The sequence below is a fragment of the Cibotium barometz genome, chromosome 41 (genome assembly GCF_041138505.1).
Source record: "Cibotium barometz isolate CiBa-2024 chromosome 41, ASM4113850v1, whole genome shotgun sequence".
Lineage (NCBI taxonomy): Eukaryota > Viridiplantae > Streptophyta > Polypodiopsida > Cyatheales > Cibotiaceae > Cibotium > Cibotium barometz.
The window spans coordinates 15,541,364-15,560,785 of record NC_141086.1 but is presented as its reverse complement, the minus strand read 5'-3'; the positions used below and the strand labels follow the sequence as shown (position 1 = coordinate 15,560,785).

The 19,422-nt window shown below is 40.0% G+C and overlaps 1 long non-coding RNA gene across 1 annotated transcript in view; it reads left to right on the top strand.

The window, feature by feature from the left end:
- The window catches only part of LOC147614707 (uncharacterized), a 173,649-nt gene extending 155,781 nt beyond the window's left edge, over positions 1–17,868 (top strand). The window contains exon 3 of the long non-coding RNA XR_015262956.1: positions 17,726–17,868. This is a non-coding gene — a long non-coding RNA (uncharacterized LOC147614707). The remainder of the gene's footprint in view (positions 1–17,725) is intronic.
- Positions 17,869–19,422: the final 1,554 nt, after the last annotated feature.

Here is a 19,422-nt window from a genome sequence, read left to right as displayed (position 1 = left end):
GAATTCAATCATTTGAATACAAGAAGAGAAATTCCCATGATATTTGAGATCCAAGAAATTAAATAGTAAAAGAGGAATTTTTAGCATAATTCAAATTATGAGTATTTATCAAAAGTGGAATTTTGAGCATTATTAATTTTATTGAGAAATATGGGTAGAATTGATTTTTGTAAATCCCATGAATATTTTACTCAAAAGAAGAATACTGAATATATTTCACTTGAGAAATTTGAGAAAGAATCTGAAAATATCTGTCGAGAAAAAGTACCAAGAAATTGGGAGAAATTTAGAAAAGTCCCATCGGCATCGAAAATAGGAAATGTTACTAAATGTAAATAGATGTGAATAAGTTGTGAATGCGATGTGATAAGATGTGAGTGGATGTGATAAGATGTGGTGAGATGTAAATGAATGTGGATCGGATGTGAGGCGATGTAAATCGATGTGGATGTGAATGAAGAGATGAGAATGAGATGTGAGGATATGTGAAAGGATGTGATGTGATGTAAATGGATAGGGATGTAAATGTGATGTAAATGGATAAGGATGTAAATGAAGAGATGAGAATGAGATTTGAGGAGGATATGTGAAAGGATGAGATGTGATGTAAATGGATGTGGATATGGATGTGATAAGATGTGATGTAAATGAATGTGGATGTGGATGTGATAAGATGTGATGTGATGTAAATGGATGTGGATGTGGATGTGATAAGATGTGAATCGGGATAGATGTGAATGGATGAGATGTGATGTGAATGGATGTGATGTGATGTGATGTGGATCAGGGTAGATGTGAATGAACGAGATGTGATGTGATGTGATGTGAATCGGGATAGATGTGAATGGATGTGATGTGAATGGATGAGATGTGATGTGAATGGATGTGATGTGATGTGATGTGAATCGGGATAGATGTGAATGGATGAGATGTGATGTGATGTGAATCGTGATAGATGTGAGTGGATGAGATGTGATGTGAATGGATGTGAATGGATGAGAATGGATGTGAATCCGGATATTTGTGAATGGATGAGATGTGATGTGAATGAATGAGATGTGATGTGAATCGGGATAGATGTGAATGGTGTTAAAATTACAGCAAATGTGATGAGCTATGGTGGATCAAATACTAGAATCAACATGATTAACAAAATGATTAGAGGATAATTAAGATGTGATTAGTGAGTAATTAACTAATAGCTTAATGTAGGCATGGATAATCAAAAACCAGCAAGTTCTCATTAGGCCAATGCCTCAATTTATAGAGTTTACATCCAAGCATCTAATCCCATTGATTTCTCCTTGATTTTATCCAAGCATCTAATCCCACTAATTTATGAGATCCCTGTTCCCACCGAGCAACAGATTCAGGATACTAGCAGCAGAAGTAGCACTTCTCGCACGGGACAGGGGCCCCACATTCGGGGCCTCACCCACGGATATTCGGATAAGAGACTAATCCGTCGGTTGTTCCAAAACCAAACCCGGAAAAACTTCCTTTACCGGAAAGCACGGGCGATTCCACCAGGAAAACTTTTTACTCTAATGTAGTCAAGAACATTTCTGATCAAGCTGATCCAATTGCATCTTCAAGATACTTGATCAGATCAAGGAAGAAACTTACACTTGGATCATTGAGATCAACGCTTTTTTCCCCATTCAAGAGGCACAGCCGTTGATTCCTATCCATAGAACAATTACTGTCCGGGATTTACTTTATCTACCATAATAACAAAAGTTGAGTCTCGATTTACGGATCCATCAGTCCAGCCTAACCCCATCCGATCCCATGGGTTAGCCAACCGCCCAACCACTGTAGTGATGGGATCCAATTAAGAATTTGGTTAGGTTTTATCCCGGGTACCAAGGAAAAGAGTTCCAAGGCTCCCTAGCCGGAAGTTCATCCGATCCCATGGGTTAGCCAACCGCCCAACCACTGTAGTGATGGGATCCAATTAAGAATTTGGTTAGGTTTTATCCCGGGTACCAAGGAAAAGAGTTCCAAGGACCCCTAGCCGGAAGTTCATGCAAACATAAAACTAGTCACACCACTTATACACCCAATATGAAATTGCCTTTTTCTTAGCATCAGCTAACTTTAAAACAATCCTTTAATGAAACCATTATGTCACTGATGACAATCCTCATAGTCTCTGGTTGAATCCTTATTTCCAGTCATTCATTCATCGGTATACTTATGGCATCATTGGCAACCAGAACGCTCACCACCTGTTCACTCAAGGGCCTTTTCCATAGTTCCTAGCTCATAGTAACCGGCAATATATTCATATAACAGAATGGAATCTCCGTGGAAGATCAGCAAGATCAACCCACAGATCCATATAAAAGAGCCATGGACTCATCCGTTGAGGACCAGCAAGGTCAATCAACCAGATCCATGCCCGGTTTCAGAAAACAACTCTTATTCCTTGTTCCAATATCTTCCACGATGCACGTGTGGGTATCTTCGGTGACCCAGAGCCCGAGCACCGTATGGTCAGCACCCTCTAGGATCCTTCGCAGGTGACCTAGCGCTTCACTCATAGGCCGCTTCCTTGGTCCCTCATCCACCGTACCGGAAGCTCACCATTTAAATCGAACCGAGGCTGGTCAAGACCTCGGTCGACCTTGCTACGCGAGACGTCCTCCATTGACTCTCCGTCAGCAGTTGCAACTTTAACAATTAGGTCTTCATGACCTTAATCCACAAGACGGTCAAAATGTTTCCCCAGCATTCTTGACATAAAACAGTCATTTACAAACAGTCACAAAATACAGTTTCTAAATCGAACTCTCGTCTTTCCACATTATCCCTCTTTAGTTTACATTACTTATTCCACATTCCATTCAATGTGTACTCATTCTCATCCATTTCCTCATATCGACGACACATTAATTCACATACACATTCACATTCACATCTATACATCCACATCTACATGCATACATCCATTTTCACATCCTCATTTATACATCCACATCCCATATCCACATTCATATATACACATCCATATCCAGATCCATACATCCACATCCACATCCACATCCACATTCACATTCATACATCCACATCCACATTCTCATTCACATCTATACATCCACTTCTACATCCACATACATACATACATACATCCACATTTGTATCTACATCCATACATCCACATCCACATCCACATTCACATTCACATCCATATATCCACATCTACATGCATACATCCATTATCACATCCTCATTCATATATCCACATCCACATACATACATACATCCACATCCGTATCTACATCCATACATCCACATTCACATCCACATCCACATCCACATCCATACATCCACATCCACATCCACATTCACATCCACATTCACATTCACATCCACATCCACATTCACATTCACATCCATATATCCACATCTACATGCATACATCCATTATCACGTCCTCATTCATATATCCACATCCACATACATACATACATCCACATCCACATTCCCATTCACATCTATACATTCACATCTACATCCACATACATACATACATTCACATCCACATTCCCATTCACATTTATACATCCACACACATACATACATGCACATCTACATCCACATTCACATCTACGCATATACATCTTCATGCATACATCCATTTTCACATTCATACATCCACACTCCCATCTCCACATTCACACATCCACATACCCATTCATATAACCCCATATGCCTTCACATCTAATCTTTTACATCACATCCATTCTTGCCCTATCATCCACAATCCATATACATCTTATCCTATCACATACACTTCTTACCTCATCTCATACACATCTTAATTCATCTTATCACCTCTTATCACATCCTATCACATCTCATATCATACACCTCTTATCACATCCTATCACATCTCATATCTATTTATAGAATACAAGAGAACTCTTATATTTGATATAAGATTTCTTTACACATTTATTTATCCATAAATTCCATTCAAGGAGATTAATACTTTCGAAGTAAAAATCAATCTTTTATGCATCTTCCTATGCATAAATTCATTTTAAATGAAAATGACACTTTTGAATTAAAATTCAATCTTTTATGCATCTTCCTATGCATAAATTCAATTTAGATGAGAATGACACTTTTGAATCAATCTTTTATGCATCTTCCTATGCATAAATTCAATTTGGTAGGAATTACATTTTAGAATAAAAAAATTTCTCTTATGCATCTAAGTTATGCATAAAATCCATTTATGATGGAAATCACACTTTTAGTATAAAAAGAATATCTTTTATGCATACTTCTATGCATGAAATCCAAATATGATAAAAGTAACACTTTTATAATAAAATAATCAACTCTTATGCATACTTCTATGCATGAAATTCAATTGTGATAAAAGTAACACTTTTATAATAAAATAATCAACTTTTATGCATACCTCTATGCATGAAATCCAAATATGATAAAAGTAACACTTTTATAATAAAATAATCAACTTTTATGCATACCTCTATGCATGAAATCCAAATATAATGCATGAAATCCAAATATGATAAAAGTAACACTTTTATGATAAAATAATCAACTTTTATGCATACCTCTATGCATGAAATTCAAATATGATAAAAGTAACACTTTTATGATAAAATAATCAACTTTTATGCATACCTCTATGCATGAAATTCAAATATGATAAAAATAACACTTTTATAATAAAATAATCAACTCTTATGCATACTTCTATGCATGAAATTCAATTGTGATAAAAGTAACACTTTTATAATAAAATAATCAACTTTTATGCATACCTCTATGCATGAAATCCAAATATGATAAAAGTAACACTTTTATAATAAAATAATCAACTTTTATGCATACCTCTATGCATGAAATCCAAATATAATGCATGAAATCCAAATATGATAAAAGTAACACTTTTATGATAAAATAATCAACTTTTATGCATACCTCTATGCATGAAATTCAAATATGATAAAAGTAACACTTTTATGATAAAATAATCAACTTTTATGCATACCTCTATGCATGAAATTCAAATATGATAAAAATAACACTTTTATAATAAAATAATCAACTCTTATGCATACTTCTATGCATGAAATTCAATTGTGATAAAAGTAACACTTTTATAATAAAATAATCAACTTTTATGCATACCTCTATGCATGAAATCCAAATATGATAAAAGTAACACTTTTATAATAAAATAATCAACTTTTATGCATACCTCTATGCATGAAATTCAAATATGATAAAAATAACACTTTTATAATAAAATAATCATCTTTTGTGCATACATCTATGCATGAAATTCAATTATGCTAAAAGTAACACTTTTGTAATAAAATAATCATCTTTTATGCATACCTCTATACATGAAATTCAATTAAGCTAAAAGTAACACTTTTATAATAAAATAATTTTATGCATACCTCTATGCATGAAATTCAATTAAGCTAAAAGTAACACTTTTATAATAAAATAATAATCTTTTATGCATACCTCTATGCATGAAATTCAATTAAGCTAAAAGTAACACTTAACCATTAGAATTAAGCATAAATAGAAATTTATGTAATTCTTAACTATCATTAATCAATTAACTTCAATAGCATTCATCAAATTATGTAACTCTTCACTAACATTCATCAATTAACTTCAATAGCATTCAAAAACCATTCCAATTAAGCTTCTCAAGCTTGAGAGGGGTTGAGAAGAGAGAAGCATTGAGAAATTATAGAAAAGATCAAAATTCACCATTTACCTTCAATTTGCTTGATTCTTTGTTCACGGTAGAGGCTCCCAACCAATCAATTGGTTAAGTATGTTGATGGAGCCACTAATGGGGATTGAAGAAAGAGGGAAGCTCCAAAAACTAGTGAATTATTAATGAATTCACAGTTCTTGGCTTAGGTGGAGTAGAGTAACGATGCATAAACACTATATATTTTTCAACAAGGGGGAGGCTTCTATTTATAGGAAAAATTGAGCTCCTAACCAAACAAACTGATTCTAGAATTTTCTAAATTAGTTTGGTCAATATTTGACCATTTTTAGGTCAGTTAAGCTAACTTTTTGGAACTAGACTTGAATTAGGAGAGAGGAGAGATGAAATATCTCAATTTTTATGAGTTTAAAACTCACTCAAGCATGTGAAATATGCACCTCCTTTAAAGAATTCCCCTTCCTTACATATGTGTCAAAATGGAATCATTATACCCAAAATATCTCATATTTTTAATATTGCTCATAGTTTTTTACTAATAAACCTTGTACATTTTCAACTCTTCATCTTATGTGAAATATGCACCTCCTTTAAAGAACTCCCCTTCCTTACATATGTGTCAAAATGGAATCATTATACCCAAACTATCTCATATTTTTAATATTGCTCATAGTTTTTTACTAATAAACCTTGTACATTTTCAACTCTTCATCTTATGTGAGCATTTACTCATTTTTGGATACCCAAAATATCTCATATTTTTAATATTGCTCATAGTTTTTTACTAATAAACCTTGTATATTTTCAACTCTTCATCTTATGTGAGCATTTACTCATTTTTGGGTATCTTCTTTTACAAAATTGGATTTATCTCCTCCCTACACATGGATTGATGCTATTGGCCCATAGGAACCTTAATTGGACCATAATCCAAAATTTTTTGAAAATCTAGACCCTTAGACTAAGGTCCTTCATACTCATTTCCAATTAATTCCAATTGCATATTGGAAAGTTCTTTTTGAATTTCTGTTTTAGGGAAACTTATTTTAATAAGATGAGAAATTTTTCTATCTACAAATATTCAAAATATGAATATTCTCTCTCTAGAATATTCTCTCTCTCTAAGTCAAAACAGTTAGAAACAAGGTCTTTTATATTTCTGAAGAGGGGATTGATTACAGGGAAAGATGCTGGACATTTTGAGAGGCTGGGGAGGAATCTTACATAATTTCTCCTTGATTCACTCCACCTCTTTTGCTTGATTCTTTTATATTGTGTAGATTCTTTTTGTGGTTGAAAGAAAAAAGCCATATTCCCTCGGTTTCTATTATTAGAGCAAGAAAATGGCTCTTGCTCAACAAAGAGGAGGAGTGTATGTATCCACCACCCATGCACAACCTCTCTCATTTTGGCAGTTGGATAACTACCCATGGTGGATAGATATGGTGCCGGGGCATGTGCTTGAGAGAGAGAGGGAGCTTAAAGACCAAATGAAGCACAATGACTTTGTTGAAGAGCCCGCTACAAGGATACGAACTCCTCAAGATACAGGTTTTGAAAATTCTTGTTTCGTGAGGTTTCTTGTTTCTTGTTTCTTGTTTTGGTGTTGGCTGTATGTTCAAAAGGATGATGTGTGTGCTTTCAAGGTCTTGGGGGGCAAGGTGAAGCTCACCCTTCTTTGTCTTTTGCAGAGCAGCACGTCAATGATCTGCTAGAGGATGTGCCACCTCCAGATGGTATTGCTATAATGATTTATTGTATTGCTATGTGTTTATGTGATTGTGTTTCAATTCTTTGGGGTCTTAATATTCTAGGGTATTTGGTTTTTATGTAGGCTTTAAAGGCCACATCGTTAAATCTAGGTTTTTTGGTTTTTATGTAGGACTTGAAGGCCCCATCGTTGTCAAAAAGTCATCTTCTTTTGTATTTGTGTCGGAGCTTGCATATGGTGATGATCTACCACTACTTGGAGATGTTGAGTGCATAGCGATAGCCACCAACTACGTTGCTATAGACCATGATTTTGCACCTGACGTGAGAAACCTTGGATGGGCACAGGTACATGAGCATATGATCAAAACTAAGCTAGAGGATAGAGAGTACATTAGGAAGGGGAGGCTGGTGAGTTGGGTTGTAGATTTCGGCTGTAGATTTCATCTTCTTGGACCTCCCGTTTGGAGGGGTACATCATGAACTGACCACACACCCTATTTGGGATGTGTGTATAGAGGACCATGTGCATTATGGTGTGGGCCTTTTTGCTTTGACACTATCAGACTCTGGTTGGTTTCTTATTATGGCATCATTGGGAGGTACGTCTATAAATTTTGTTTAGAAATTGAGTGTATTTGATATTGTGTCCGCATGAATCATCGCTCCTCTCACTTTTTTACTAGGAGATTCGATAGGGTGGGTAGAGAGGTTATGTCGAGTTTCAGACTTGGTGATAGTACGTTGCATTGTTGTGATTCACCACAACGTATATGGCTACCTTGAGACTGTTGGGCTACATACCGAGGTAAGATTGGTGTGTGCTTGTTTGCATGTTTTGTCAAAAATGTGTTAATTGAAGTCATGCTAATATTCATTATGTTGCTTGATGTTTCAGGCTGACACTTGTGTGCTTTTTCTGATGCATCGTTATGGAATGCATCCGCCATCTTACATTGGTGATAGTCTTCCCTACTTTGATTGCTTACGCATGCATCTTGTAGACATGGTGTTGCATTGCCTCCATGACGGATGCATATATGGCATTAGCCTCCTCAGAAGAGCCATGGGGCGAGGGAGTCTTGAGAAGATCCAGAGATTTCTTGGTTGTTTTATGGAGTTTCTATGTCGACGAGGAGGTATCTGCCTTGAATTAGGATGTGGCACAACTCCCATCCTCAAGGCATGTTTGCTTACATGGCATTTTTGTGCATCCATTTATAGGGATGAGAGACTTATGACTTCTTATGTTCAGCCTTTGCTGCTTCGCACTGGGAATCGGCATAGGGAGTATGATTCTACATCTTTTGGAGGTGAGGATGTAGACAAAAATGCGGGTGCAAAACCCGTTCGATGATTAGTGAGTCTTGCACCTTCACTAGCTACATGTTTCTTGCTACCTATGGATATTTACGTTAGGGTTTCTATTGTTGGGAGTTTTTGATGTGGTGTATGTTTTGACATATCATGGTTTGACATATCATGGACATATATGACACGTTTCTGGTTTTGATGCTATCAGTTTGTCTTTTGAGTGGTGATTTTTGAAAGCTAACGTATCTTTTGGTTTCTTGGAAAAGTATGTTGCCTACGTATGCTACAGCAATGTCAAGATCAATGGTGGATGATGAGTTGTGCGAGAAGGATTTCCAACAACGTCCACTAAGGCGCAACGTCTTCATTGATGATGAGTGTGACTCATCTTAGCCATTCAGATTAGCTTTTATATTTGTGCTTCAATTTTGTTTGCGAGGCGATCTTTTTTCCTAGTATCTCAAGGTTAATTGTTAGTCTTTCGATATACTCACACAAGCTACAAATATACCGAGGGTCTCCTATGTACAATGCATTAAAAAACAAGAAATTAAATTTTATATTGTTATCTTTTGTTGTTGATGCAAAATCTTCATTGGTGATAGGTGCAACCTATCTTTGTCTTTGTTTTTCGATTTTGTTATATAGCGATAAAGTACCCTCGTATCTTGGTTGATCATGTGTCATTTGGAAAACAAGTCACATTACATCTTTTTTGAACATTGTAGTCACTAGATGAAGGATCTAATTGGTATATTATAATTTGTTTTATTCCATCATGACAATTCTTTGGCTCTTCTTTTTAATAATGCAATTTGATGAGTTAGGCTGTTTTCATGGGTTCCGCTCAGTTATTTTGGTTTGCTTAGAAAATCTCGCTTGGTGTTTGGTAGAACTCCATATATATACATAGATGCAAGGGGAACATAGTGATGTGTATGATAAATAACAAGGTAAAAAATGGAAAAAAATATACATAGATGTAGGGGTAACATAGTGATGTGTATGATAAATAAGAAGGAAAAAAATGGAAAAAAAATATGTGATTTGTACATAAGTTATAAGGTCTAAAATATTACCAATAGTAATGACAAGGTGGTGTGAAATAATTGTAAAAAAAAGGTTTCTATAAAACATGTCTCAACATATATACAAATAATTACAATTATACACACGTACTTTTATAGTTAATATAGACTATTAAAAGTCTAACCCACACACACATACACAATTAGTAACTGTCACATCACACCCCCTCCAGCTTAAAAGTTTGTTTGTTCTTCTTGTTATATCCTATTTCTTATATATGTGCCATTTTTTTGTGTAGCATTATCCTATATCGTTTTTTTTGCAAAAAAAAAGATCCTTCAATTAGTTAATGAGAAAACAACCACAAAGGGCTAAGTACAACCACGAAGGGCTAAGTACAACCAGGAAGGGCTAAATACAAACTCGCCTCATACCTCGCCTCATATAAGGGCGGGAAACAAGTGATCGTAAGGGGGATAGATGCTTCTCCTCTAGCTAGCCGCTCTATGAGGAGAAGGCTAACTCATACAAGGGGAGGGGGGGGAACAACCACATAGGTGGTTTGTAGTGCCAAATGGGGTCACCGCCTCTATCTGTGAGGAAAGGGCTAGGCCTCCAAAGTCTCAAGAAGGCTTTTTGTTGCTTCCGCATGCGGTCAGAACCTCCTTGTAGCTTCCCCCACCACTGATCGCAGCAGAGGGTGTGAATGATGTTGAGCCATATGCTGGCCTCGCTACATCTAGCATGCGAGATGTGCCAGGCACATCTAGCATGCCAGATGTGCCATGCTGCTATGCTTCTGTGAATCTCCTAGTGTTGGCATGAGCCTAGTCACCAAACACCTATAGGTGGGGCTATGACTAGAACTACTGCAATACGATGGTGGGAGACCAGAAGGGCATGGCCTCCCCCATCCTCCTCGTAAGTCTTGACCACTCTAGCCTCGGTGGCCCAAGCGACAGTACCCCAAGTGATAATCCGGGTCAATGCCGTGTCCATAGCAAAGATGCAGAAAATCTGCTGAGCCTTCGGGCAATCCCAAAGGCAATGTCGCTGAGACTCATGGGGGTGGCCGCACCTCGGGCAAGCTGCTGGCCGCCCTCCGCCGACCGCCACCAGCAGCCAAGTACCCACTGCTAGACTCTTGTGTGCCGTCAAACTAGAGGAAGAGAGTGATCTTCCTTTGCCAAAAGCTGTCCCAAAGCCTCTTCCAAAAATCTGAAAGGAAGCGTTGTGATGATAGGCTCTAAGACTACCAGTGTGCTGCTGTTGTGCTGGTGTGCCATCTATCTCCGACATCTGGATCTTGCGGCCGAGCCTTGCTGTATATGCAAAGAAAGGGGCATCCAGAGTCTCCACCCAGTTTGTGGGATCATGCTATGTCCACTCTCTTGGATCTCACTGCAACTGCGTGAGAGGTCGGCACTCCCAAATCCATAACCGCTGCCAAAATCTCTCCCTAGCCACCATGGCCGGTGCTAGATCTATGTGCCATGCACGTGCCCAAAAACTAATCACTCTCACCCTATGCAAGGTGCAGCTCTGAAATCCTCTAAGGGGTGCTCTAATCTCTCTAACCTACCATGTAATCCAATAGAAAAAGTGAGCCAACAACTGTCCTCATCTGCTCCATAGACCACCACGAGAATATCGTGTCTGGTGAACATGCCTAGCCACATCCCGGGGGGGGAGGTCGGGTCTGGAATAGGAGTTAGCCACTCTGGAGGAATAGCTGAGTCAATGTCAATGTTGAGCTTGTCTCTACCTCTCTTGCTCCTCTCTTGAGGTAACTGCCTATGTGCAACCCAATCTTCAAGAGACCTGGTTGGTCCCATGCTCAAGGTGCCCCAGGTTATGTGGGGTCGAGCCCCTAGCATGTGGCCACTAGGTAAACGGATCAAGGCATTCCAGATCAAAGGTTGCGGAAGATGCTCCTCTGAGGCCACTGGAATAATATGTCTGAGGACTGCTGGCCTAAGATGATCCCAAGCACGAAGTAGATTGGTTGTGAATCTATCCTCAAAGGTAGTACAAACCACGAGCTTGCATCTCTGTGAAGATCCATCTAGTACTATGCAGGGGCCTCCAAGGCTCAGAGTGCAAGTTGAAATCCGGGCCAAGAGAAAATCCTTCTAAGGCTTAACTTCTTCAACCCAAATGCAGATGGAACTCCAACATGAAGAAATCCTTGATGTTCGAGAGAAGGTTCTCACGAACAGAATTCTGAAATAATTATTAGTCAAATGGAAGTTCTATCCTTTTGAAGATGCCACCTGGGAGAGAAAGAAGCCGAAGTGACGCAAAATGAGGACATCTCGCATTTTTCAAGTGGGAGACAATGTAAGATTCCTCCCCATCCCCTCAAGATGTCCAGTTTCTTCCCCTGTAATCAGGATTACAATCCTTCCTTAGCTTTGGGCTCCTCATTTATGGGTTTTGAGTTTGGAATTTCTCCCTCACCTCTTCCCATGACCAATTTTGGCTCCTTATCCCATGATTGGAGTACGTTTAAACTTTCCATTTCCTTTTTCTTAGCTCTCGCCCTTCGAGTATCAAGCTCTTGCTTCCTTAAGCTCAACTCTCGTAGGCTATCATTCCACCTTGCTCCTTCTGAGATCTAACTCTACTTTCTCTGAGGTGGGGAAGAATACTCGACCCGTCCTAGCCGTAGTTTCTATGTCTCATCTCATTCGAGGGGTGCCAATGTTTGACAGTCTTGAATTTGACATTTGGTAGGCCATGCAATCTGAAGATTTCATTGAGGAACACTCTGGCCACATCTACTGCAGTGTAGGTTTCTTTTACTGGAATCAGATAGGCAACTTTGGTTAGTCTGTCAACTACCACGAAGATGGAGTTGTAACCTGATTGCACTAAAGGTAGTCCAGTAATAAAATCCATATTGATACATTCCCACTTCATCTGGGGGATGTCTAAAGGATGTAACTTCCTAGGCATTTTTACTCTCTCGGCTTTGACTTTCTGACATATCAGGCATTGACGTACATGATTAAGTACATCCTTTTTTAGTCTAGGCCAAAAGAAGCTTTTCTTTACAAACATGTAGGTCTTGATGAAACCTAGATGTCCTGCTCTATAAGGCTATCATGGACTTCATTCAAAATTTGACGCTTGTCTGACAATTTATCAGTCTGGGATTGCTCCATCCAGATTGAAGAGATCTGTCAGATTACAACCTCAGAGTGCTGGCATGCTTACAACTAATTTTGCATTGATGACTTCCTTGATGCATCATGCGGAGCCTTCTACACCAGAAGAGCCTTACAAATTCTTGAGTAGCAACTTGCAATAGAGACGAAAATGGATATTATTAACATAAATCACACATGGGAACTTGTTACCTGCCCTTCTCATAGGAAGGTTATTGACATCAAATGGAGTTATAAAGTGAAGTTTCTTGTGATGGTTCATTTGCTATGATTATGGATCTTCTGAGTCGTACTTTGGAGATGACTAATCTTGGTCTACTTCACTACTTTCTTGGCATGGAGGTCTGGCAGTGCCCACATGGGATATTTCTCTCTCAAACAAAAGTACACCTCTCAGATTTTGGATAGGTTTGGTATGAAGGACTGTCGCTCTTTATCTTGCCCTATGGACCCAAATCAGAAGTTGAGTTAAAACGATGACTATCCACCCTATCATGATCCTACTCAATATAGGGAGCTTGTTGGCTCACTTATTCATCTCACCATTACTAGGCCTAAGCTTGCTTACAACATTAGTATCCTAAGTCAATTTCTTTCAGCACACCACATACTTCTCATTGGCAGGCTGCCGTTCGTGTTCTCAGATATATATAGGACACCTTGACACATGGGATTTCATATGGCTCTAATCTTGATTTGGATATTCAGATTTTGATTGGGTTTGGTGATCTAGATACTTGGAGGTCCACTATGGGCTATTGTTACTTACTTGGTACTGGACTCATTTCCTGGCAAACAAGGAAGCAGCCTATAGTTGCCGGTTCTTCAACAAAAGCAGAGTATCATACTTCTTCAAAACAATCAAAGAGCTCTGTTTCTTCATTAGTTGCTTGATCATCTTCATGTCCTTCCTCCAATGCCTACTGTTGTCTACTCCGACACACAGTCAAAGTGCCATGGCTCTTGCATGGAACCCGATCTTCCACACAAAGTCCAAGCACATTGCTGTTCATTATCATATGGTTCGTGACTACTTGGCGCTTGGGACCTTAACACTGGAGTACTGTCTTACTAGGGACAATGTGGCGGATATCTTCACCAAGGCACTTTCCAAAACCAACTTTGGATCACACTTACTTCCACGCACCAGTGTCGGTCCTCTTCAGTGGAGGTGTTGAAGGGGTCATCTCCGTTGTTTTGGGTGCTTCCCCACTGTTTTTGCACCTCTAGAGGTCCTCCTTTTCTGGATTTTTTCGACATTTTTGGCACCTTTTGCTAGCATGTTCTATTTATGCTCCAGCTGGCTTGCTTTGTGGTGGCGGACTAGGCTCTCTAGGTGATATAAGCATGGGCCTTGCCCTTAGTTGTATCATCTCATTTTCTGCATATTCTGGGATCTTGGGTGCACCTACGGTGTGCCTCATGGTGCCTACTCCAGCTTTGTAACCACCTTTTGGTGTAAATAATCTTCTTTTAGCATCCTGTATTTGTTAACTTCTCTTTTCTTTCATTGTTTGGTACTTTGTCATGGGACTCAACAACATAGACAATAGAAAAGCAAAGACAAGGGTAGCCAATCCAAGGCCAAGGATGGTAAGGAAAAGGCAAGTGGGGGAGCCTCGATGACTTGCCTCACCCCTAAAGAGCATCATGCCAAGATAGTTGTTGGAGAGTGCTTTTATTGTTACTTCATTGATCACATCATGAAGGATTGTTTGAGAACCTTGGAGGAGGAATCCGAGGAGGCGACTTCTTCAGCCACAGAAAGAGAGACAAAGGGGAATTTCTGAGCACACGCTGTCTTGCCCCCAAAGGATTAGGAGCCATACCCTACTCTCTGAAGAACAAGAAATAGAAATAGTTATTTGGAGAATACTGTGTATGCTCGACTACCAAGCCTCGGGAGGACTAGTTATTTCTAATCCAAGACTTGAAGACTTCAGCCAATGGAGCAGTTTGAGGAGGTGGCTTCTTTAGATCTGGAGGATGAGTGTGAAGTGTTGGAGAACAAGCCTTATCGAAGTACAAAAGAATAAAAGTGTGTGAACAGCCTCTAAAAGGTCTACATGTGTGTGTGTGTGTGTGTGTGTGAACATGCTTTTAGAGTGGTTCAATAAAATATCTAGATATTATATGTGTACCTAAGCGATGATGTCATACAGGAGAGGATCTAAGCTTTATAAAAGCATTGTACTCGATTGAAGTAATACGAGTCACATCATTGAGTCGTGAAATTTCTCTCTCTGTGAAGCATTATCTTTCTCTCTCTAACTGTCTCTCTATCCCTTACTTCTCTGTTCAACAAATGCCTTATTAATGTTTATCTATAAGCCTCCATATCTCTTCATGCCTCCATTAATTGGTATCACAGCCATGCATCGCCTGTACATCTGCATGCTACCCAGTAGCATAACCCATCCGCTTCATTGTTGCTCACTCATCTCAACTAAACCTGCTTGCTTTGCCTTATGCACAACCGCCCCAGCTTGCGCCTGTTTTGCCGAGTGCATACGTAGCTGTTGCCCGTTAGCACACATAGTCTAGCACCTGCAGAAACAGACATTGTCAACCTGTAAGAGCTAGATTCGATAGTGATTGCACAACGAATGTTGAGCTATTGTACACTAAGTGCAGCTCTCTTCTAGAGACCTAGCAAAGCAAGAATCTAGAGCACACGTAACCAGCAACACGGTGTGGAGTCTGCTCTCATTTCCTCAGCAAGTCAACATCAGCTGCATGACTCAAATGGGTAGAAGAAATCAATCAAGAAAGTCGTAAAAAAATCAATTTGGGCCTTTTTTTTCATTTTTTGCAAATCCTTCTTAATCAAAGTAATTGACTCTAATTACTTTATGATTTTTTCAAACTTGAGGGTGCAAATTTAGCATTGAAGTATTGCTATAGCATGCTAAAACATCATTGATCAAAACCCCCTTGTTTGGAAACCCTAATTTTAGGGGGCATTATCTCTAAGGGATTAGACATTGACATTGGAAACTTTCCTCTGTTAAGACCTTCCTAGATGCATAGCATATCATGGCTACCCACATGTTCATTTTGCAAAGTTCAATGAGGAAAGTTTCCACACCTGGCAGACTAAGCTGAAGTTTAGTCTCATGAGGGAGGGCCTTTGTGTTAGAATTTGTGCGTCTCATTGAGTGTGGGATCTAGCCTTTTATTGGACACATATATTTTTCTCATGTTTTTGCCTAGTTTGTGGAATTTATGGGTCGTGGGCTGCTGTCGGGCAGCTTCATGCTGCTAGTCGGCCAGTTTCATGACCTCCCTATATAAACTCAGCCTCACTCTTATGTTTTGCTTCTAAATTGTGTAACTTTATCACTTTGGCCTTTCACTGAAGAGGAAGAGAAAATGCATGAGAATGAAGATGCAACCTAGAAAGCATGGAAGTTAAGAGATCAAAGAGCCTTTGGCCTCATAGCCCTTGGACTCTCTGATAGTTTTATACACGATGTTGTAGATTTCCTGACCTCCAAAGAAGCCTATGAGAAGTTGGACAATAGATTTGGGGCTTAGGAAAAGAACTCCAAAGTTTCTTTTCAAATAGAGTTCTATGGTCTTATGATGCAACCACATGAGAGCTTTGATGCTCATGTGAGCAAGATGAAGTCCTTAATGAACAAGCTTGCAGGTCTAAAGGTACAAGTTGAAGATGATGTGGCCCTCGTAGTACTCATAAAGTCCATGCTGAAAGAGCTTTACGGGAACCTCACCACAGTGAAGTATCCGTTAAATCTTACCTTCTTGGAAGGGGTCATAGCCTCCTTCAAGGAATAAAAAAGGAAGATTAAGAATAAAGCAAAGGGGGACAACTCCTCCTTCACAAAGAAGAACTTCAAAGGTATAGAGTGTTTCCTTTGTGGTAGGAACATCATGCAAATAAGGACTGCTATTCAAAGAAGCCTTGCAAACATTGTGGGAAAAACAACCACAATGAGAAGGAGCAAAGGCCAATGTCACAGAGGATGAAGAAATCTACAAAGAAGATGCAAACATTGCTGAGTATGAAGATTCATGGGCCTTTTAAAGGTCTACTACACAGAATGTCACGTGCATCCCACACTTGGATGCCACGTTGACATATCTGTACAGCAAGTGCAGGACCTAGAGTGCTAAATAGCCCCTTGTGAGCCCTAGTTGAGGATGAGGTAGCCAAGGATCCACTATACCAGTCCATGGCAGGTGTACAAGTCCCATACATGGTCATGGTCAGGTGTGCATGTTTCGCACATGGATGTGGTGCAAGTCCTACACACTCATCACCCTTTGGAATGATGAAGTGGTGTTCTAGGCATTGATAGGCTTTCAGCCAAATGCAGGGACACCGAGTCAAGCATTTAAACGTAGTTAGTGTGAGGGCAAAAGGACGAAAGGACCATATGTGCGAGAGATCAGAGCAAATCAACACATCATGAAATGGATGAATCAGTGTATGTACAATGATGAATGCAATCTTGTACAAGAGGCCCTCTAATGTGAGGTGACTCTGAGTAGTAGACCGGCGAAGAAGCAAAGATAAGGTCGGAGCTGAAGCACGGTCGGTGACGAAGGCTCATGGTGAGAATAGAAGTGGCACTCTCTGAGGTGGTAGATGTGTGTAGTGGGCAGCGGAAATGTAGTGGTGTAGGCTTTGGTGACAAGGGTGCTACTATACCTGAGGGGTGTAGACAAACGCAAATCTACAGATGAGTGGACTACAGGAGAAACGCAAATCTGAGGAGCAGAGAAAGAAAGAAAGAAAGAAAGAAAGAAAGAAAGAAAGATTTTATTAACGTCTTCCAAAAGACCGAACTCGGCCTATGAGACAAATCAGTGTACCTGTATGGGGTATCCTCTGTCATCCCAACAAAATGAAAAAGTACTCAACTAAAAAACTGAATCTGGGTGTGCAATAAGTACAATGAGTGGGGGAGAGGATTGAGCTCTACTACTAGGAGAATGCAAAGCTATATGCATGGAGTATACAATCATGATATGCAACCTAGCTAGCTCCATCCTGTACCATACTGGAGGTATAAAATGGTATACATCAATGAAGGGGGTGTCCATAGCTCCTTGAAGAACATGCTTGGGTCTGCTCTGAAGCTAGCCAATCGCTCCGCACCCTCTCTGTGAAACTGAGCTCTAATCTCTGTCATCTCTCTCTGGTATAGGCGTGGTGTCCGAAAGCCAAGTGTCCTTTGTCTCCTGTGGGCTTTGAGTGTCTCTGCTCTCTAGAGAGTAATTCCATGCTGTGTAGGGGCTGGGAGTGGGATGGATCTCTGAAAAATGTAGTAATCTATGTCTGTTGTCCCCCCTCTGGAGCTGTCTGAGCCTGTAATGATGTCTCTTTGTGACGCTGTATGTCTAGAATGAATCTCCCCAGTATGCGCTCGTCTGCTGCCTCAAAGATCTGGCTTAGGGAATGTGCCTCTCAGAATAAAATGGGATATCTCTCTCTGATGGCTGTATATGCTCTGCATCTGCATACATAATGCTCGTCACTCTCCACCTCCTCTCTGCACAATCTGCATACCCTCTCCTCTCGGGGGATCCGTGCTGCTCTGCAAGTCTCGATCTCCAATCGATGTGATGAAACTCTAAGCTGACCAATAGCCACTCGCAACTCGTGTGGTAAAAAGCCCTCCATGTATCTAGGCCTCTCTATAAATCCATCATCAGTGATACTCATGAAGTGATCTCTGTAGTATAGCATCTTCGGTGGAAGAGGCTGTGTAAGCGATATCCATTTCTCTCCTGTATAGAGCTGCCATAGGTCTTGTCTCAATACTCTGTTCCTCTCACTATGAGAGAGATCGATATGTGGTGCATCCTGTCATACTGGAATGGTGGTAGATGATCCATGTCTAGGCCATGCTGTGAGAACCAATGTGTGACCTATGCATACCATGATCCTCTGTCTCTTGCCTCAGCCAGCTGTCTAGATGCCTCAAAAGCTCTGTAGTATGACAATCTATCCTGTGGCATCTCTCTGAATCTCTCTAGCATGCATATAGTCTGGAATACGGCCTCTACCATCATAGGAGACGCAGCAAACTCTGCTCGGATAATGTCATGAGGTACTGACGGTTCGCTGCGTATCATGCGTGCCATCATGAGGGACTGTGGTCTCTCTATATGTGTCCACCAATGGGTAGCAAGGCCTGGCGCCCATACCACTGCTCCATACATCAGTGTCGATGTGACTAATGTGTCAAATAGCCACCCCTTCGTCCGGAGCTCCTAAAAATGCGCCTGGTGGCACTGTCTCTCTAGCATAGCCAATGCTGCATATCCCTGTGTCAATCTAGCTCTGGTTGCTGAACCCATGGTGAAGCGTGTGGCTGCTGCTGCAGAGAAGGTAACTCGTAGGTACACGTATGATGTCACCACCTCTACCTGGCATCCTGCGAGAGTGAATGTCAGCTGACTCCTGCCCTGTCTCGATGTATGAAA